The following is a 22,244-nucleotide window of genomic DNA, read 5'->3' on the forward strand; positions in this document are numbered from 1 at the left end:
TCTTGTTTCAGACCTATAGCCTCCAGAATTGTGAGAAAATTAATTTTTGTTGCTTTAAGTCAAGTTTATAGCAATTTGTTATGTCAATCCCAGAAGACTACTATACATGAGAATGTGTAATATATGAAATACTCCTCTATGTAAAATATGGAAGCTATGAAACAGTACCTAACATGAAATACCATTTTTGTGCAAAGTACAATATCCACATACACAAATGGTGCAGAGGAACAAAAAAATCGTGCATTTTAAAACTTGACGGAGAGAAGTGGAGTGTAGAGCCAGGCCTCGCGCTGTTAGTCAGTGTGGTGTGGAGTCCACACGATGGCGGGACCTCATCAGGCCTCGCCCATGGCTCAGGGCCTCTCAGGCTCCGCGGTCCAGAGGGCACCATGGACAACAAGGAGTTAATCGAAGATCCAGACATGGCCTCAGCAGTAGCTGCCATCCAGACTTTGATGGAGTACTTGAGAAGAGATGCAGGGGCGACAGCCCAGGGCCTGAGGGCGAATCTCACCAGGGCCACAGAAACCCCGTGGCATGCTCTTCAGCGGCCATGTCGTCGGGCGGTGAGCTCTTCCTGGGTTTCAGCAGCCTTACCTCCCTGGAATACTCTCATTACTCCAAATGTAAAAGAATCGTGAGGAGCGGGGAGAGATTTCCCTCAGGAGACTATCACTGTCGAGAAATAAAATCGCAGATCTGTGCCATAGTTTGATCAAAGATGGGGCAAGAATATTAACGCACACCTCCTAACCCAGAGTGGTCCTGGGTGTCTTGGAAGCTGCTCTGGCACCAAGAAGCGTTTCAGGGTGTACATTACAGAGTCACAGCCTGACTTTTCAGGTAAGAAGATGGCCAAAGCCCTCTGCCACGTCGGTGTCCCCTTCACTGTGGTCCCTGATGCCGCAGTTGGCTATATCATGGGGAAAGTGGACCTTGTCATAGTTGGTGCTGAAGGAGTTGTTGAAAACAGAGGAATCATTAACAAGGTAGGAGCATCAGTTCTCCACAGGTCCTTGCTCACAGTGAGGAGCTCCACTGATGACCTCAGACACCCAACCACGTTGTGTATTATGGCTCATTCCTCTAATGCTGTTTAGCCTTAGGACTCCACCATCACAACGAGTGGTCTCCCAGTTCTCCTGAGCCACTGCAGTGGGGTCAGTCAAATTCTGGTCAGGTTTCTTTCAGCTTTGGAAACTAATCTGCGTAGATTTAGTTCAGTTCAGTCGTTCAGTCATGTCCGACTCTTTGCGACTGCATGGACTGCCACACGCCAGGTCTCTCTGTCCATCACCAACTCCCGGAGTTTACTCAAACTCATGTCCATTGAGTCGGTGATGCCATCCAACCATCTCATCCTCTGTTGTTCCCTTCTCCTACTGCCCTCAATCTTTCCCAGCATCAGGGTCTTTTCAAATGAGTCAGCTCTTTGCATCAGGTGGCAAAAGTATTGGAGTTTCAGCTTCAACATCAGACCTTCCAGTGAACACCTAGAACTGATCTCCTTTAGGATGGACTGGCTGGATCTCCTTGCAGTCCAAGGGACTCTCCAGAGTCTTCTCCAACACCACAGTTCAAAAGCATCAATTCTTTATCTTTCTGGCTTACTTCACTCTGTATAATGGGCTCCAGTTTCATCCATCTCATTAGAACTGATTCAAATGAATTCTTTTTAACGACTGTGTAATATTCCATGGTGTATATGTACCACAGCTTCCTTATCCAGAAGAAGAGACGCAGAAGTACAGAACAGACTTTTGAACTCTGTGGGAGAAGGTGAGGGTGGGATGTTTCGAAAGAACAGCATGTATATTATCTGTGGTGAAACAGACCACCAGCCCAGATGGGAGGCATGAGTCAAGTGCTTGGGCCTGGTGGGCTGGGAAGACCCAGAGGAATCGGGTGGAGAGGGAGGTGGGATGGGGGACTGGGATGGGGAATACATGTAACTCTCTGGCTGACTCACATCAATGTATGACAAAACCCACTGAAAAAAAAAAATCAATTCTTCCGTGCTCAGCTTTCTTTATAATTCAACTCTCACATCCATAATGATTACTGGAAAAACCGTAGCCTTGACGAGACAGACCTTTGTTGGCAAAGTAATGTCTCTGTTTTGTAATATGCTGTCTAGGTTGGATGTAACTTTCCTTCCAAGGAGTAAGTGTCTTTTTATTTCATGGCTGCAGTTACCATCTGCAGTGATTTTGGAGCCCCAAAAAATAAAGTCAGCCACTTTTTCCACTGTTTCCCCATCTATTTGCCATGAAGTGATGGGACCGGATGCCATGATCTTAGTTTTCTGAATGTTGAGCTTTCAGCCAACTTTTTCACTCTCTTCTTTCACTTTCATCAAGAGGCTCTTCAGTTCTTCTTCACTTTCTGCCATAAGGGTGGTGTCATCTGCATATCTGAGGTTATTGATATTTCTCCTGGCAATCTTGATTCCAGCTTGTGCTTCCTCCAGCCCAGTGTTTCTCATGATGTAATCTGCATATTAGTTAAATAAGCAGGGTGACAATATACAACCTTGACGTACTCCTTTTCCTATTTGGAGCCAGTCTGTTTTTCCATGTCCAGTTCTAACTGTTGCTTCCTGACCTGCATACAGGTTTCTCAAGAGGCAAGTCAAGTGGTCTGGTAGTCCCACCTGTTGAAGAAATTTCCAGTTTATTGTGATCCACACAGTCAAAGGCTTTGGCATAGTCAATAAAGCAGAAATAGATGTTTTTCTGGAACTCTCTTGCTTTTTCGATGATCCATCAAATGTTGGCAATTTGATTTCTGGTTCCTCTGCCTTTTCTAAATCCAGCTTGAGCATCTGGAAGATCATGATTCACATATTGCTGAAGCCCGGCTTGGGGAATCTTGAGCATTACTTTACTAGCGTGTGAGATGAGTGCAGTTGTGAGGTAGTTTGAGCATTCTTTGGCATTGCCTTTTTTTGGGATTGGAATGAAAACTGACCTTTTCCAGTCCCGTGGCCACTGCTGAGTTTTCCAAATTTGTGGCATATTGAGTGCAGCACTTTCACAGCATCATCTTTCAGGATTTGAAATAGCTCACCTGGAATTCCATCACCTCCAGTAGCTTTGTTCATAGTGATGCTCCCTAAGGACCACTTGACCACATTCCAGGATGTCTGGCTCTAGGTTAGTTACCACACCATCGTGATTATCTGGGTAGTGAAGGTCTTTTTTGTACAGATCTTCTGTGTATTCTTGCCACCTCTTCTTAATATCTTCTGCTTCTGTTAGGTCCTACCATTTCTGTCCTTTATTGAGCCCATCTTTGCATGAAATGTTCCCTTGGTATCTCTAATTTTCTTGAAGAGATCTCTAGTCTTTCCCATTCTGTTGTTTTCCTCTATTTCTTTGCACTGATCACTGAGGAAGGCTTTCTTTTCTCTCCTTGCTATTCTTTGGAACACTGTATTCAGATGGGTATATCTTTCCTTTTCTCCTTGGCTTTTTGCTTCCCTTCTTTTCACAGCTATTTATAAGGCCTCCTCAGACAGGCATTTTGCTTTTCTGCACTTCTTTTCTTGGGGGATGGTCTTGATCCCTGTCTCCTGTACAATGTCACAAACCTCCATCCATAGTTCATCAGGCACTCTATCAGATCTAGTCCCTTAAATCTATTTCTCACTTCCACTGTATAATCATAAGGGATTTGATTTAAGTCATACCTGAATGGTCTAGTGGTTTTCCCTACTTTCTTCAATTTAAGTCTGAATTTGGCAATAAGGAGTTCATGATCTGAGCCACAGTCAACTCCCTGTCTTGTTTTTGCTGACTGTATAGGACTGCTCCATCTTTGGCTGCAAAGAATATAATCAATCAGAGAATGTATTTATACTTATTCAAAACATGCTTTACTTGGAATTGGATTTTTTCTTTTTAACGGAGCATATTTGACATCAATATAGTGTTTAAAATTTATCTGTTGCTTCACATGGAAAGATTTCATGACAGTTATTGTGTTTGATAAACTATGTAAAATGTAAAATTTGCCATCATAATCATTTTAAAATGTTATTTTCAGTGGCATTAATTCCACTCTCACATTGTTGTGCAGCCATAACCACTGTCTGTCTTCAAAACTTTTCCATCACCCAAAAAACTGTCACCTTTAAGCAAAACTCCTTGCTTTTCTCTCCCCCATCCCCTAAGCTATTTTCTGTCTCCGTGATTTTTGCCCATCCTAGGTACCTTATGTAAGTGGAATCACACAGTATCTGTCTCTTTTTTTTTGAGTCTGGTTTATTTCACTTAGCATGATGTTTTCAAAGCTCACCTGTACTGTACATGTGTCAGTGCTTCATTTCTTTTTTATGGCTGCATAATATACCATTGTATGGTTGGACCACATGTGTCTATTCTTCTGTGAATGAACACCTTTTGACTATTATGACTATTGATGCTAATAACATAGGTGTACAATTAACCTATTTGAGTTTCTGTTTTTGGTTCTTTGGTGTATATACCTAAGAGTGGGGGAAAAACAAAAGTAAATGGATACTACTTGCTCTTGAAAATCCTGAAAAACTCCCATGAGTTGTTGGAAGGAACTTTCATGGTTTAAGAGAGAAAAATAATTGCAAGTTTCAAATAGAAAAAGAATCTGAGGACTATAATGTACCAAACTTTAAACAGTTGATAAAATGCATGATCATTTTCTTGGTGACCTAGAGACTAATAACTCAGGAATCAACTTTAATAGTCTATGGAAATTAAATTGCTTTGTCCCCACCTAAAACACTTCAATAGTTATACCCACTGCCAAAGCATTGCTTTCTTATCCAGACAGAATTAAATATGACTTCACCTCTTAAAATTCTAATAAAGTGCTATAAATTCAAGAACTGCTGTGACCACTGCTCATCTTTTACTTTTCTATTAGAGACAGCATGCAGAGTTCCTCCAGTTTTAGTGCTAGGTACTGGTGGCTCAGTGGTAAAGAATAAGCCAGCCGTGCAGGAGACACGGGTTTGATCCTTGGATCAAAAAGATCCCCTGGAGGAGAGAATAGCTACCCATTCTAATATTCTTGCCTGGAGAATCCTATGGACAGAGGATCCTGGCAGGTCATAGTCCACAGGGTCGCACAGAGTCAGACACAACTGAAGTGACTTAGCATGCATGCATTATGTTCTAGGCTTTGTGCTAAGCATTTTGAATATATTGTTTCATTGAATCCTTACAACATCTCAGCAAAGTAGGAAAAAGATCTGTAGGGAAACTGTAAAATGTATACATATGCATAATGAGAATATCTTAAGGAAAAAAGAGAAAGAAATAGAAGTAATATTTGAAGCAATAATGACTGAGACTTTTCCAAAATTAATGTCAGACACCAAACTACAGAACAAGAAAGATAAGAGAATAGAAAACAGGATAAATGCAAATAAAACTACAGTGGAAGCTATCATATTCAAACTGCAGAAAATCAAAGATAAAGTACCAAATCTTGAAAGAAGCCTGAGGAAAAAAATCACATTGCATATCGAGGAGCAAAGATAAAAATTATCATATCAACAACTTCTCCTTGGAAACCATCAAGTCAGAAAAGTGTGAGTGAAATAAGTGTAGAGAAAAAAATCCCCACCAACCTAAAATTCTGTACTTTTGAAATTGTCCTTCAAAAGTGAAGAAGAAATAAAAGATTTTTCTGGTTAAACAAACATTGAAGAAATCCATAACCAGGAGACCTGCCTTGCAAGAAATGTCTTAAAAAATTCTTTAGAGAGAAAAGAAATGATGTAGGTCAGAAATTAAGATCCACATAAAGAAAGGAAGAGTATCAAAGAAGGAATAAGTCAAGGTAAACAAAAAGTTTTATTTTCCCTATTGTAGATTGACCTGTTTGTTCAAAATAATACCATGTATTTGATTATGTATACATACATATATATACATTGACATGTATATATATGTGTGTATATATTGGACAGTTGAATGACATCACTGACTCAATGGACATGAGTTTGAGCAAACTCCTAGAGATAGTAAAGGACAGAGGAGCCTGGCATACTGCAGTTCATGGAGTTGCAAAAAGTCGGACATGACTTAGTGATTAAACAATGATATATATACACACATATATATACTTACGCATTGTTGTTGTTGTTCAGTCACTAAGTCGTGTCTGACTCTTTGTGACCCATGGACTGCAGCATGCCAGACTCCTCTGTCCTTCACTATCTCCAGGAGTTTGTTCTAATTCATGTCCATTGAGTTGTTGATGCCATCCAACTATTTCATCCTCTGCTGCCTCCTTCTCCTTCTGCCTTCAATCTTTTCCTGATTCTGGGAAAGATTCATACAGCTCATGAAGCAATACAGTGTTATTTGAAAGTGGACTTGGAGTACTGGTAAATGTATATTGCGGACTACTCTAGAGCAACCACTAGAAATGTAAAATAAGGTAATATTGAAACTCCTGGGAAAATGTAGACATGACCAGAGTTAGCTGCAAAAAAACATGTGGGTAGGTATTCGTATCTGGAATTTCTTCCTCAATTTAAGCTGCTAAAAGAGAACCTACTTTTCCCCATAAGAGTTGTTTCCTAAAAGCTGGCAAAACAATCCTGTGGGGAAAAGGAGAATATTCATGTAAAATAAAGCAGTGAAGAAAAGAAAGCAGAAAGAAGTAAAGAATATGCCTGTCAATGCAGGAGACATGGGTTTGATCCAGGAAGATCCCACATGCTGCAGGGCTACTAAGCCCACGCTCCACAACTATTGAGCTATGCTCTAGAGCCCGGAACCTGCAACTACTGAGCCCATGAGACACAACTACTGAAGCTTGCATACCTTAAGCCCATGTTCTGCAACAAGACAAGCCAACACAATGAGAAGCCAGCTCACTGCAACTAGAGAGTAGCCCCTGCTCGTCGAAAATAGAGAATAGCCTGCAGGCAGCGACAAAGATCCAGGACAGTCAAAAATAAATAAGTAAATAAATAAAAATAACCATTCAAAAATCAAATAAAAGAAAGAAGTCATTTAAAATTATATAGCATATATTTCTAAAATAAAACCTAAATGACTTTCCTTTCTTAGCCACAACAGATGAGACAGGCCAGGTGTAGCACATGGACTCCTGAGCAGCACATCATGCTGATGATGGGGGCTTTATCAATGTCTCCCAACACGTAATGGGCCCTGCACTAGATTGAATAGCACACACTCAAAAATTGCAGCTACCCAGAGCCTGTGAATGCAACTTTATTTGGAAACGGGGTCTTGGCAGGTGTCATCAGGTTCAGACGAGGTCATATTGCAGTTTTTGTTGTTGTTCAGTTGCTCAGTTGTGTCCAACTCTTTGTGACCCCATGGACTGCAGGCTTTCCTGTCCTTCACTATCTCTTGGAGTTTGCTTAAACTCATGTCCATTGAGTCAGTGATGCCATCAAACCATCTCATCCTCTGTTGCTCATTTCTCCTCCTGCCCTAAATCTTTCCCAGCATCAGAGTCTTTTCCAAAGAGTCAGTTCTTTGCATCAGGTGGCCAAAGTATCGGAGCTTCAACTTCAGCATTAGTCCTTTCGATGAACATTCAGGGTTGATTTCTGTTAGGATTGACTGGTTTGATCTCCTTGCAGTCCAAGGGACTCTGAAGTGTCTTCTCCAGCATCACAATTCAAAAGCATTGTTTCTTCAGCATGTAGCCTTCCTTCTTGCAGTAATATGGCTTTAAATCACATATGACAGACATCCCCATGAAAGAGGGAAATTAGGACACCGGCACACACACAGAGAAGATTGCCACATGCATCTACAGAGTGATGCTTCTAGAAGCCAAGACACGCAAGGACTGCCAGAGACTGCTAGACGCTGGGAGGGAGGATGGAACAGATTCTCCCAGAATCCCCAGGAAGGTATCAACCCTGCCTTGTTTTCAGATTCCTGGCCTCTAGAACTGTGAGACAGTAAATTTTTTAAGCCACCCAGCTTGTCATACTTTGTTATAGCAGCCCTAGGTAACTAGTAAAATCTCTAACTTGAGTATTAGAAAAACATTCAAACCTGCTGGTGGAATTCTCCTTCTCATTCCCTTTAATTAAGATTGGAGGAACTCATGGCAAGGTGTGCCCACACATAGGTGTTCCTGGGGTGTGCATTCACCTTCCACCCTACTCTCCCACCTCCACCATTTAACTTGTTGGGGGCACAATTCACTGGGATTTCAGACAGCCTGGTGGCTCAGATGGTAAAAAATCTTTCTGCAATGCAGGAGACCCAGGTTCAATCCCTGGGACAGGAAGATCCCCGGGAGAAGGGAATGGCAACCCACTCCAGTATTCTTGCCGGAGAATCCCATGGACAGAGGAGCCTGGTGGGGAAAAGTCCGTGGGGTCCCAAAGAGTCAGACATGACTAAGAAACTAACACTTTGAGCTTAGAGCTTCAGACAGCCAGAGATGTGTGTGTGTATGTGCACGCACGTGCGTGCACTAAAGCTCTCGTCCATGTCAAGGTGGGAGGTTGGAGCTTGTTTTGGAAATAAACTTGGACAAAGGAAGCTCCCTGGTAGTTAGTTCACAGAAGAAGGACTTGCATTATGTTAAAGCCACCTCTTTGCTAACATCTGAGAGACACAATTTGTTTGTTTGTTTTGTTTTCTCCTAAGTGAACCAATTACCGAGTGGTGATCTCACCAGCACAGGAGACCTACATGCAATGACACTCTTCTTGCTGACCATGATCCTGAAGAGCTTAACCATTTAAAGCCCAGAGGCTCCAGACACTGCAGAACAAGAAGGTCTTGGCAGAAGCACAGGGCTGGTGCTCCATCTGCCCAGGAGGAGCCTGCAGGAGAGTTGGTTCATGATGACACAACTCAGGGATCCTCTGCTCCCATCTGAGGGAAAGTGTTCTGGCTGTGGGGTCAGAAGAATGTTTTCAAGGAAATTTTGGAAAGAGCAGTTTATGAGTCAGGACACAGTCTCAAAACAATCAAAACCATTTGTTTTGCATTTTCTTCAGCCTGAAAACATGTGACACTGAAGTCGGAAGAGCTGGAAAATCTGCAAGCATCCTGCAGACCTTGGGAGAGCTGTACTTATGAAATGATGCTTTTGGGAAATCAAGGAAAGATGTGCACATTTACATTTAGAAGGTAGAATAATTACTCCATTAGTATTAGTCATATAACAATGCTCCAAGGAGAAATATCAATTAACATAAATAGTAAATGATATCATATTTACTATATCATTTATTATTAGGTAATTAAGAGATTTTAAGAATGGATGGTACATTTTTCTTTGGGTATTTTCTCAATAACTTCATGTAGGAGAGAGGGAACAGGGAGAGACTCTGAGTATTTTTCATCATTACTTATAGATATTTCAAATCTGTGGTGAAATAAGGGCAAAGAAGGAAGGAAAGATGGGAAGGAGGAGGAATGGTAGGAGGGAGGGAAGGAGGGAAGAAATTCCTCAGTAAATAAAAAGTGTGCATACATGCTAAGTAGCTTCAGTCATGTCTGACTTTGCAACTCCATGAACTGTAGCCTTCCAGGCTCCTCTATCCTTGGGATTCTCCAGGCAAGAATACTGAAGTGGATTGTCATACCCTCCTCCAGGAGATCTTCCTGACCCCAGATTGAACCCCTGTCTCTTATGTCTCCTGAATTGGTAGGTGTATTCTTTACCACTAGTACCACCTGGGAAGCAAGTAAAAGGTACTAGAAACCAAACATTGGTAGACTATGAAGCCCACATCAGAAGCAGTTGGTCTTCTATGAAAACAGAAAGACAAAGCCACTTGCTGTTTTGATTACTAAAGGGTGGACTCCCGGAGAAAATGAACACCTTTTGTCATGACCACATTTTTTAAGTAAAATTTTCAAATTATTTTTTGTCTGAAAGTAAATTAGCCAATGTTGATCAAGGAGATAAAAAAAATCAACAAACTAAATAGAAATATCTGGTAAAGACTAATGATGTAAGTTACAAATATAGTAGCAAGAAATATAATGTAGAGATTAAGAATTTTTTTGCTTGTTTCTTGCTCTCTGATTCAAGAGGTTGTGTGTGTTGGGGTATGTGATACACACAAATGCATATGGAGCAGAATCCACAGAAGATTTTGGGGGCTCAAGACTTATTTTTTCAGGCTCACAAGAACACTGCTGGGGCTCTGCATGAGAAAACTGGAGGAAAATCTTTCACTCACAGGGGAAGAGGAACTGACAGGTCCCTAATGGTGTTATTTTATGTGAAAAACATAATCAGAGGTAGCATTAGAACCACAGCTGATGACAGACGATTGGACAATATGATTCTACACCTGTTCAATTATTCAACACCTGTTCCCCACAGGCCACCCTGTCTCCAGGGACCAGCAGTACCTACAGGTGCATCAGAAACCACAGGGATTCTGCAAGAGATCTAAAATGTGAGGAGCAAAATGTTCTTAATTTCTCAAGAACACAAATAAACAATAGAGTTTATTCACTCCCTTTAGGTGCCTAAAAGATTCTGTTATTGTTAAATAACCTGACAAATTGTGTGTGTGTGTGTGTGTGTGTGTGTGTATGTGTAATATTTATTCAATGTGATATGCAGTGGCTAAAAAAAAAAAAAAAAAACAAAGCAAACAAATCAAAAAATGATTCCATTTAGCTTGCTTGCATTGCAGATTTGTGAGAAATCCAGTGTTAAATAGAAGGCATGACATCCCTCTTTCATTCATTTTCTCCATTTAATTTTATTTGATTGAAAATGTTGAAACAATCCATTCCTCTAAAGTCTATGGTTAGTTTGGAAAACACATAACAGAGGCATTTAATTTTTAATTTTTTTTAGTTTTTAATTGGAGGGTAATCCCTTTACAATGTTGTGTTTCTTCAGTACAATAAAGTGTACATGCATACATATATCCCCTCCCTCTTGAACCTTCCTCCCAGCCCCCATCCCACACCTTTAGGTCATCAGAGAGTACCAGCCTGAGCTCCCTATGCTTAACAACTGCTTCTCAGGAGCTATCTATTGTCCACATGGTGATGTATATGTTTCAATGCTACTCTCTCAATTCGTCCCACCCTCTCTTTTCCCAGTTGTGTCCACCAGGCCCTTCTCTATGTCTGTGTCTCTGTCCTTGCCCTGCAGATAGGCTCATCTGTACCTTTCTTCTAGGTTTCACATATATGCGTTGATATGCGATATTTGTTTTTTCTCTTTCTGACTTATGTCACTCTGTATGACATAAGACCTCATTCTCTCTTTTTAGACCTAGAGTCTGCAAGATCTTTTAAAAAAATAGTTAAATGTTATTTACTCTCTGTCACGTTTCCATAAAGAAAAGATGAGGCCTGGTGACACCTCTAATGTCACCATGAGTAGCCTAGAGGGAATGGCCTTGCAATAAAAAAAATTAAAAGAGGACAAGCTATTGTGAGCATTGTGGTGCCTCTGGATATTCTGTTGCTACATTTAAGAACATCCTTTACTTGTTCTTCCCTATTTGCCCCATGTAGCTCACTGAGATTAGTCAAATGGCTTCTCCTAGACATTATGGACCTTTCTTGCAAAGCCACAAAGTTCAGAAAACTACACGTGTGACTTCTCAGGAATGTGGGAAACTGGGAGCCAAACAGGTCTACTTATACATCCTCCAAGAACTGGAAAATACCCTCGACTATGAAAAAAAAAAAAAAATTCCTTTTAAGATTTTCCTCTTCATTTTGGGGGGTGATGCTGCCAAATTTCATATACCCATCACTATAATATGTGTGCAGCACTTATATTTAAATTTCCATTCCACTCCCTTATTTCCCTTTCAAATTAGCTCCAAATTATGAATAATGAAGATGGAAGGATTTCTGCGTTTAAAGTCCTAGAAATAAAGGCTTCAATAGTCAATGTTCTAAAATACAGTTGACTTCTCTGCATTCTGAGCAAGATTCAGTGATGACTGGTTGGCAGCCAGGTGGGCTAAAAGAGATGTTTAAAATGTCATGGGAATGAAATGAATGTAGTCTCTGTGAACCAGGTTTCTCCTTAGACAACTGGAAGATACTAGCTTGTCTTGGACTCTGCACTTGAGTGGGGAAAAAAATACTCCAATGGATAGTTTTCTAACAGGATCAGAAAGTCCACTAGCCTCTCGGAGACTAGCCACCTGACAGTCACCTGAATGTACCAATGCACAGGAAACATTCTGAAGTCAAATGGTACCTAGCAAGTCCACCTATGGTCCACTGAAGCTAACATCTTCAATAAATTTTCCAAGAAGTTGTGAGTTCAGGGAAAAAAAGAACTGAAGAGAAAAAGAAATACAAACTATTTTGCAGATATGAAAGAGCAAAAATACAAATACATATATTTTGAATAATTCTTTCTAATAATATCCATGTAAGTCATCCCATCCTCCTTGTGTTTGGGGAAGACTCTCTGGTTCTAGTGACATAAAAACAGGCATGAAGGAATGTTTCAAATACAATTATAAAGTAATCTTCAGCTCTAAAATTAAATCACCTATTTTAGACACTGCTATTGTTGTTGCTTAGTCACTAAGTCATGTCTGACTCTTTTGTGACCCCGTGGGCTGTAACCTGCCAGGCTCCTCCATCCATGGGATCTCTCAGGCAAGAATACTGGAGTGCATTGTCATGATCTTCCCAGCCCAGGAATTGAACTTGCATCTCCTGCACTGGTCGGAGGAGTTATAACCACTGAGCCACCAGGGAAGCCCGTATAAAGGGCAAAACAGTTGTTAATCAAGAGAGGAGCAGCCAGGAAACCACCTGAGTCAAGATTAAAGGGACAAGAAAGACTCATCAAAATTAGGAGACCAGACCACCTGAGATGCTGCACAAACCCTAATGCTTATCAGCAACCCCATCCTCGAGCCATTGCTATAAAACTCTTCACCAAGTCCTTCTGGGTTGGGACACACAACGTTGAGAGGCCCAAGCCTGCCATGGCCTCCTTTGTTAGGCAAAGCAATAAAGTTATCCTTTTCTACTTCACCCAAAGACAAATTCATTTTTACTGCAGCTAATGTACAATAAGGAAAGAGGGAAAATCTAGGTACCTAGCAAAATCAATCTCATATATCTTTGCAATATCAACTCACTTTGACCCTCACAGCTAAATTCATAACAGGCAACATTAAACACACATTGCTTATATTCTCCTCCGCTTTCGTGTAACACCTTGAAAACTGGGTTCATTGCCCCAATTCCCCTAAAGGGATAGTTCTAAAGGATTATCTCCTGTAGTTTTTTCAAGAAAGTTGCCGTCCTCTGTGTTTGTGACATGTATTGATGTCCCTAGTGCTGGTGAATATCCAAATTTGTTTCAATTTATGTTAAAAGAAAAATGGGCTTCCCTGGTGGCTTAGTGGTAAAGAATCCACCTACTATGAGGGAGACCTGGGTTCAACCCCTGGATTGAGAAGATCCCCTGGAGAAGGGAACAGCTACCCTCTCCAGTATTCTGGCCTGGAGAAGTTCATGAACTGTATAGTCCATGGGGTCACAAAAAGTCAGACACGACTGAGTGACTTTCACTATCATGTTAAAAACTCAGAGAAGGCAGACTCAAAATCAATGAAGTGTTTTCAAGCAAAATATGATTTAAAACTAACAAATTTATGAAAGTTATTATAAAACATAAGTGGGAAGAAAAATAATTGATGTTGCTGGTATATGATACACTTGAAAGTTACCCCACAGTGCATATGCCTCTCTCAAAGCAATTTTTCCAATTAATTCTGTTCTTATTTTGAAAAGGAACTACTACCCTTGAGTATAATACATTAGCTATAGGATGTTTCCTATAGTTAGTCATTCAGTTGTGTTTGAATCTTTGCGAACCCATGGACTGTATCTCACCAGACTTGCTCACCAGGCTCCTCTGTCCATGGAATTTCCCAGGCAAGAATTCTGGAGTGGGTTACCATTCCCCTTATCCACAGGATCTTTCTGACCCAGGGATTGAACCCAGGTCTTCCCTCATCGCAGGCACATTCATTACCTATCATCTGATATGGTATGTGGAGGTGATGGAATTCCAGTTGAGTTACTTCAAATCTTGAAAGATGATGCTGTGAAAGTGCTGCACTCAATATGCCAGCAAATATGGAAAACTCAGCAGTGGCCACAGGACTGGAAAAGGTCAGTTTTCCTTTCAATCCCAAAGAATGGCAATGCCAAAGAATGTTAAAATTACCACACAATTGCACACATCTCACAGGCTAGTAAAATAATGCTTAAAATTCTCCAAGCCAGGCTTCAACAATACATGAAGCATGAACTTCCAGATGTTCAAGCTGGTTTTAGAAAATGCAGAGGAACCAGAGATCAAATTTCCAACATCTGCTGGATCTCTGAAAAAGCAACAGAGTTCCAGAAAAGCATCTATTTCTGGTGTATTGACTATGCCAAAGACTTTGACTGTGTGGATCACAATAAACTGTGCAAAATTTTGAAAGTGATGGGAATACCAGACCACCTGACCTGCCTCTTGAGAAATCTGTATGCAGGTCAGGAAGCAACAGTTAGAACTGGATATGGAACAACAGACTGGTTCCAAATAGGAAAAGGTGTACGTCAAGGCTGTATATTGTCACCCTGCTTATTTAACTCATATGCAGATTACATCATGAGAAACGCCAGGCTGGAGGAAGTACAAGCTGGAATCAGATTGCCAGGAGAAATATCAATAACCTTAGATATGCAGATGACACCATCCTTATGGCAGAAAGTGAAGAAGAACTGAAGAGCCTCTTGATGAAAGTGAATGAGCAGAGTGAAAAAGTTGGCTTAAAGTTCAACATTCAGAAAACTAAGATCATGGCATTCAGTCCCATCACTTCATGGCAAATAGATGGGGAAACAGTGGAAACAGTGGCTAACTTTATTTTTCTGGGCTCCAAAATCACTGCAGATGGTGATTGCAGCCATGAAATTAAAAGACGCTTGCTCTTTGGAAGGAAAGTTATGACCAACCTGGATAGCATATTAAAAAGCAGAGACATTACTTAGCCAAAAAAGGTCCTTCTAGTCAAGGCTATGGTTTTGACAGTGGTCATGTATGGAGGTAAGAGTTGGACTATATGGGACGGGGAGGGGGCAGGGAGGGGGGATTGGGTTGGGGAACACCCATGTCTGATTCATGTCAATGTATGACAAAAAATACCACAAGATTGTAAAGTAATTAGCCTCCAACTAATAAAAATAAATGGGAAAAAAAAAAGAAAGAAAGCTGAGCACAGAAGAATTGATGCTTTTGAACTGTGGTGTTGGAGAAGACTCTTGAGAGTCCCTTGGGCTGTGAGGAGATCCAACCAGTCCATCCTAAAGGAGATCAGTCCTGAGTGTTCATTGGAAGGAATGATGTTGAAGCTGAAACTCCAATACTTTGGCCACCTGATGCAAAGAGCTGACTGATTTGAAAAGACCCTGATGCTGGGAAAGACTGAGGGCAAGAGGAGAAGGGGATGACAGAGGATGAGATGGTTGGATGGCATCACCAACTTGATGGGTTTGGGTGGAGTCCGGGAGTTGATGATGGACAGGGAGGCCTGGCATGCTGCGGTTCATGGGGTCACAAAGAGTCAGACAAGACTGAGCAACTGAACTGAACCGAACTGAACTGAACCACAATCTGAGCCACCAGAGAAACCCTTTCACATAACTCAAACTACAACAAACAGTTTGTTTCTGATACTACAATTAATTCTAAAGTCACTAGCATCATTGTTTTCTTTTTTATTCAGATTTAATCCATCAGAAAGCTAAGACTTTCTCTAATCTCATGTCCATAGGCCAATGTATATTCAGTTCAGTTCAGTCACTCCTCACGTCCAACTCTTGGCAATCCCATGGACTGCAGCACGCCAGGCCTCCCTGTCCATCACCAACTCCCAGAGCTTGCTCAAACTCATGTCGATTCAGTTGATGATGCCATCCAACTGTCTCATTCACTGTCATCCTCTTCTCTTCCTGCCTTCAATCTTTCTCAGCATCAGGGTCTTTTCTAGTGAGTCAGTTCTTCGCATCAGGTGGCAAAAGTATTGGAGTTTCAGCTTCAACATCAGTCCTTCCAATGAACACCCAAGACTGATCTCCTTTAGGATGGACTGGTTGGATCTCCTTGCAGTCTAAGAGACTCTCAAGAGCCTTTTCCAACACCACAGTTCAAAAGCATCAATTCTTTGGCACTCAGCTTTGTTTATGGTCCAACTCTCACAGTCATACATGACCACTGGATAAACCACAACTTTGAATAGATGGACCTTTGTTGGCAAAGTAATATCTCTGCTTTTTAATATGCTGTCTAGGTTGGTCATAACTTTTCTTCCAAGGAGTAAGTGTCCTTTAATTTCATGTCTGCAATAACAATTTGCAGTGATTTTGGAGCCCCCCAAACTAAAGTCTATCCCTGTTTCCATTGTTTCCCAATCTATGAAGTGATGGGACTGGATGCCATGATCTTAGTTTTCTGAATGTTGAGATTTCAGTCAACCTTTTCACTCTGCTCTTTTACTTTCATCAAGAGGCTCTTTAGCTCTTCTTCACTTTCTTCCATAAGGGTGGTGTCATCTGTGTATCTGAGGTTATTGATATTTCTCCTGGCAATCTTGAGTCCAGCTTGTGCTTCATTCAGCCTGGCATTTCTCATGATGTCCTCTGCATATAAGTTAAATAAGCAGGATGACAATATACGGCCTTGATGTACTCCTTTCCTGATTTGGAGCCAGTCTATTATTCCATGTCCAGTTCTAACTGTTGCTTCCTGACCTGCATACAGGTTTCTTAAGAGGCATGTCAGGTGCTCTGGTATTCCAATCTCTTGAAGAATTTTCCACACTTTGTTGTGATCTACACAGTCACAGGCTCTGCTGTAGTCAATAAAGCAAAAGTAAATGTTTTTTTCTGGCACTCCCTAGCTTTTTTGATGATCCAACAGATGTTGGCAATTTGATCTCTGGTTCCTCTGCCTTTTCTACATCCTGCTTGAACTCCTGGAAGTTCATGGTTCATGTACTATTGAAGCCTGACTTCGAGAATTTTGAGAATTACTTTGCTAGCATATGAGATGAGTGCAATTGTGTGGTGTTTTAACATTCTTTGGCATTGCCTTTCTTTGGGATTGGAATGAAAACTGACCTTTTGCAGTCTTGTGGCCACTGCTGAGTTTTCCATATTTGCTGGCATATTGAGTGCAGAACTTTCACAGTATCGTCTTTTAGGACTTTAAATAACTCAGCTGAATTTCCATCACCTCCACTAGCTTTGTTTTGTAGTGATGCTTCCTAAGGCCTACTTGACTTCTCACTCCAGGATGTCTGGCTCTAGGTGAGTGATCACACCCTCATGGTTATCTGGGTCATGAAGATCTTTTTTGTATAGTTCTTTTGTGTATTCCTGCCACCACTTCTTAATATCTTCTGCTTCTGTTAGGTCCATACCATTTCTGTCCTTTATTGTTCCCATCTTTGCATGAAATGTTCCGTTGGGGCACCTAATTTTCTTTAAGAGATCTCTAGTCTTTCCCATTCTATTTTTTCCCTCTATTTCTTTGCATTGATCACTGAGGAAGGATTTCTTATCTCTCCTTGCTATTCTTTGGAACCCTGTATTCAAATGGATATATCTTTCCTTTTTGCCTTTGCTTTTTATGTCTTTTCTTTTCTCAACTATTTGTAAGGTCTCCTCCGACAACCATTTTGCCTTTTTCCATTTCTTTTTCTTGGGGATGGTCTTGATACCTGGCTCTTGTAAAATGTTATGAACCTCTGTCCATAGTTCTTCAGACACTCTGTCTATCAGATCTAATCACTTAAATCTGTTTTGCCACTTCCACTGTGTAATCGTAAGGGATTTGATCTAGGTCCTACCTGAATGGTCCAGTAGTTTTTCCTACTTTCTTCAATTTAAGCCTGAACTTTGCAATAAGGAGTTAATGATCTGAGCCACAGTCAGTTCCTGGTCTTGTTTTTGCTGACAGTATAGAATTTCTCCATCTTTGTCTGTAGAGAATAAAATCAATCTGATTTTGGTATTGACCATCTAGTGATGTCCATGTGTAGAGTCTTCTCTTGTGTTGTTGGAAGAGGGTGTTTGCTATGACCAGTGTGTTCTCTTGGCAAAACTTTGCTAGCCTTTGACCTGCTTCATTTTGTACTCCAAAGTCAAATTTGCCTGTTATTCCAGGTATCTCTTGACTTCCTACTTTTGCATTCCAATCCCCTATGGTGAAAAGGACATCTTTTTGGGGTGTTAGTTCTAGAAGGTTTTGTATGTCTTCACAGAACTGTTCAACTTCAGCATTACTGGTTGGGACTTAGACTTGGATTACTGTGATATTGAATGGTTTGCCTTGGAAACAAACAAAACCTTGCGTGCACCAGGACCCAGGAAAAATGAGCAATGACCCCATAAGAGACTGACCCAGACTTGCCCATGAATGTCCAGGAGTCTCTGGCAGAGGCGTGGGTTGGCTGTGGCCATCAGAACAAGACCCAGTTTCCCCCTCAGTCAGTCTCTCCCAACAGGACACTTCCATAAGCCTTTTATCCTTCTCCATCAGAGGGCAGACCGAATGAAAACCACAGTCACCCAAAACTAACCAATCTGATCATATGGACCACCGCCTTGTCTAACTCAATGAAACTATGAGCCATGCTCATGTAGGGCCACCCAAGATGGATGGGTCAAGGTGGAGAGTTCTGACAAAACGTGGTCCACTGGAGAAGGGAATGGCAAACCACTTCAATATTCTTGCCTTGAGAACCCCATGAATAGCATGAAAAGGCAAAAAGATAGAACACTGAAAGATGAAATCCCCAGGTTGGTAGGGGTCCGATATGCTACTGGAGAAGAGTAGAGAAGTAACTCCAGAAAGAATGAAGAGACGGAGCCAAAGCAAAAACAACAGCTGGTTGTGGATGTGACTGGTGATGGAAGTAAAGTCTGATGCTGTAAAGAACAATATTACATAGGAACCTGGAATGTTAGATCCATGAATCAAGGTAAATTGGAAGTGGTCAAACAGGAGATGGCAAGAGTGAACATCGACATTTTAGAATCGGTGAACTCAAATGGATTGGAATGGGTGAGTTTAACTCAGATGACCATTATATCTACTACTGTGCGCAAGAATCCCTTAGAAGAAATGGAGTAGCCCTCATAGTCAACAAAAGAGTCCAAAATGCAGTAGCTGGAAGCAATCTCAGAAGTGACAAAATGATTTCTGTTCATTTCCAAGGCAAACCATTCAATATAACAGTAATCCAGTGTATGTTAATTACATGGAAACTTTGGACTTTTCTGTCACACTGTTCTTCTTTGTCCAGAGTCATTGTGACAGTCTTTGTGACAGACTCAGGTTGATACTAATTCCAAAAAGGCATACCCTATCATCTAGGGGGATGTTAGAAAATTCCACCAATGAGAGCCAGATTCAGAAAGGTATACACACAGTGACTCCTTCCTTCCACTGCCCATAACTGCTGCCTGCTCAGGAGAGCTCCAAACAGAGGCAACCTTGCTCATGTGTTATTGCAGTGAGAAACAGAACATGTATTCAGGCCCCTTATAGGAATCTTTCTCCGGGGCTTGGCGCCAATGAACCACCACAAGCCAACATTGTTTGGGTCTTTGAGTCTTTGGTTCTCAAAGAGCGGGTGCCCGGTATTTCCTGGCTCCTGCTCTCAGAGACTTGGCCCTCTGCTTGTAGAAGAATCGGGTTGCAGAGGGAAAGCAGCCGCTGGGGATGCCTGGAGAGTCAAGGTGGTTTCCATCCTGGTGGCCAGACAGGATACTGGGGGATTAGCTGTAGCAGACTTGCTGCTGGACCCGGTCAGCTCAGGCCTTGTCCCCAGGCCTCCAGCCAGACAGGAAGGCTGCTTTGCTGGGGAAAGCATCGTCATTTCAAGTAGGCCTCTCTTACCTCCATGTTACCTTGTGGAGCGAAAATAACAATCACACCCATTCCAGCAGCTCCCAGAAAATGATATTCTGACTCTCCATACATGCCCCTCACTCTCAGGAATCTCATATTGTACCAAACACTGACAACTCACAAACCTAAAGGCAGAAAAATCTTCCACCTTTTTCATTCTGTGATGACGCGCATTGGCCTCTCCGTGACGAAGGGGCTGATTGAAGTTCACAAAAAGTGCAGTTCATAGTCTTGCCAAAAATAAAACTCAAGACCTGAGGACCTGGAGAAGTAAGCTTGTCTTTCACATATATTATTTCCTCATGCAGTGCAAGGTTCTGGTTGATTGAGTCACTGAATGATCTTAACTTGATCTGTGCTCCCCAATTGCAAACCCAAGGCAGTCAACATAACTCCCAGAATAGCCCTCCCCAAATGGAAATCAGGATATTTACCTCCCTTCATACACACACACACACACACACACACACACACACACCACCCCAGAGGCTGCACATTACACTTAGAAGGAAATGCCAGTGCCTCACCTTGACTCACTGGGCCTTCTGACCTTGATTGCCAGCCTTCTCTTTGGTGTCATCTTCTCACTCCCTCCCTTGCCCTTGCTCTCAGGTATCCCCTCCTTCCTCCTTTTCCCTGAGAGGTGGGCTCTCTCCTACCTGGGAACCTTTTACTCTCTCCTCTTCTGCCTGGAGCACTGGCTGTCTCAGACCTCCACGTTCCTCACCCCTTCCCATCCCCCTATCCTGCTTCACTTCTCTTTGGCACTCCCTGACGAGCGAATTCAGTATCTGGGGTGCACTGCCCATCTGCCGCACTGGAACGAAGGCAGGTCTGCAAGAGCAGGGGCACTATCTTGTATGGACACATCCTTGCCAGTCTGACATAGCAGAGGAGGTGCCCAGCCAAGGCATGGGGGATAAACAAATAAGAAAGCCTGGGTAAGGTTCTGCATGCTGCATGGGTTGCAGGCAGCTCTTGGTGGACCAAGACTTCATCAATCAGCAGTTAATGGTCACACACAGACCCCAAAATTGGTCACTTTGCACCAATTCAGTCCACCCTCTCAATGACACTCCATGGCTATATTAAACTCTGTGAAAATACAAAGTGCGGTTCTCCTATTAGCTGTTATTTTTCCAGCCATTAAGCAAGACCACAGGATAGAGGAAATAGGATCATGTACAATCATGGTGGCTAATATAACTTTTGACCCCATCCAAGCTGTGTGATTTTAGGGATGCTGTTAAGCCTCTCTGGCCTCTAGTGCCTCTTCTAGGGTGGATTGTGCTCCCTCAAAAAAGGAGTCCTCCTCATGGCCAGTACCTGAGAATGTAATCAATTGTGTCAACAGGTCTATTCAGAGATAACTGAATTAAAATGAGGTTATTCATGTGGTCCCTGGTCCAACATGGCGCTACCCTGGTGGCTCAGATGGTAAAGAACCTACCTGCAATGCAATAGACGCAGGTTCAATCCCTGGGTGGAGCAGATACCCTGGAGAAAGGAATGGAACCCCACTATAGTATGCTTGCCTGGGAAATCCCATGGACAGAAGAGCCTGGCAGAGCCTGGTGGACTAAAAACCATGGGGTTGCAGAGAGTTGGACACTACTAGATAAGCACACAAGGGTGTGGCTCTGTGGTCAGACTGTGGTGGCTCCAATCCCAGTCCTGTACTTGTGACCCAAGTTCATGAATTTCAGTTTCCACACTTGTTCCACATTTACATGTCCACACCTAGCACACTGTGGAGCTCTAAGGGTTAAATACCAATGTAAGAAAAAAATAAAGGAAAAGAACTTGCCATATCTTCACTATAGAAAGCAAGTATCGAGGTTTACACACCACAATAAATTGAGTAATTTGGAATTTCAGAGCCACGGCCACTGTTCTCTCATTCCACAGTTTTAATATAAAGCTGGGAATGTTCTTAGCACTCTGCAGGCTTTTGGTGCATGTACTCACTCTCGCAATCATTGGTAACCACTTGGGAGTGACTCCACACAGCCCGCACGCCCAGACAGCACAATTACAGGGACCGAGAGAAAAAGAAAACATCGCCAATGTGCTCAGCATCCCCAACCACAGCCCACTACCCACACCTCCCAAAGTGTGGTATGACTGGGAGACAGGGCAGGGCGTCTTAATTTGTCTAAGGTACCCAGGATCCCCCTCTCCTTAAATTTTTTTTCCATTTTAACATGTATTAAAGAAGAAGAGTTTGCATACCTGCAAAATAGAGAACTATTGCAACCTGTAGACCAACTTGTGTGAATTTGATTAGGAAAATAACAGAAAAGAAAAATGCGTAA

The 22,244-nt window shown here is 41.9% G+C and overlaps 1 pseudogene; it reads left to right on the top strand.

Moving 5' to 3' along the window:
* The first annotated feature begins 392 nt into the window (after positions 1 to 392).
* Positions 393 to 19,946, top strand: LOC136144732 (translation initiation factor eIF2B subunit alpha-like; annotated as a pseudogene).
* The last annotated feature ends 2,298 nt before the right edge of the window (positions 19,947 to 22,244 follow it).

Source organism: Muntiacus reevesi, chromosome 12 (assembly GCF_963930625.1).
Source record: "Muntiacus reevesi chromosome 12, mMunRee1.1, whole genome shotgun sequence".
NCBI classification, from domain to species: Eukaryota; Metazoa; Chordata; class Mammalia; order Artiodactyla; family Cervidae; genus Muntiacus; species Muntiacus reevesi.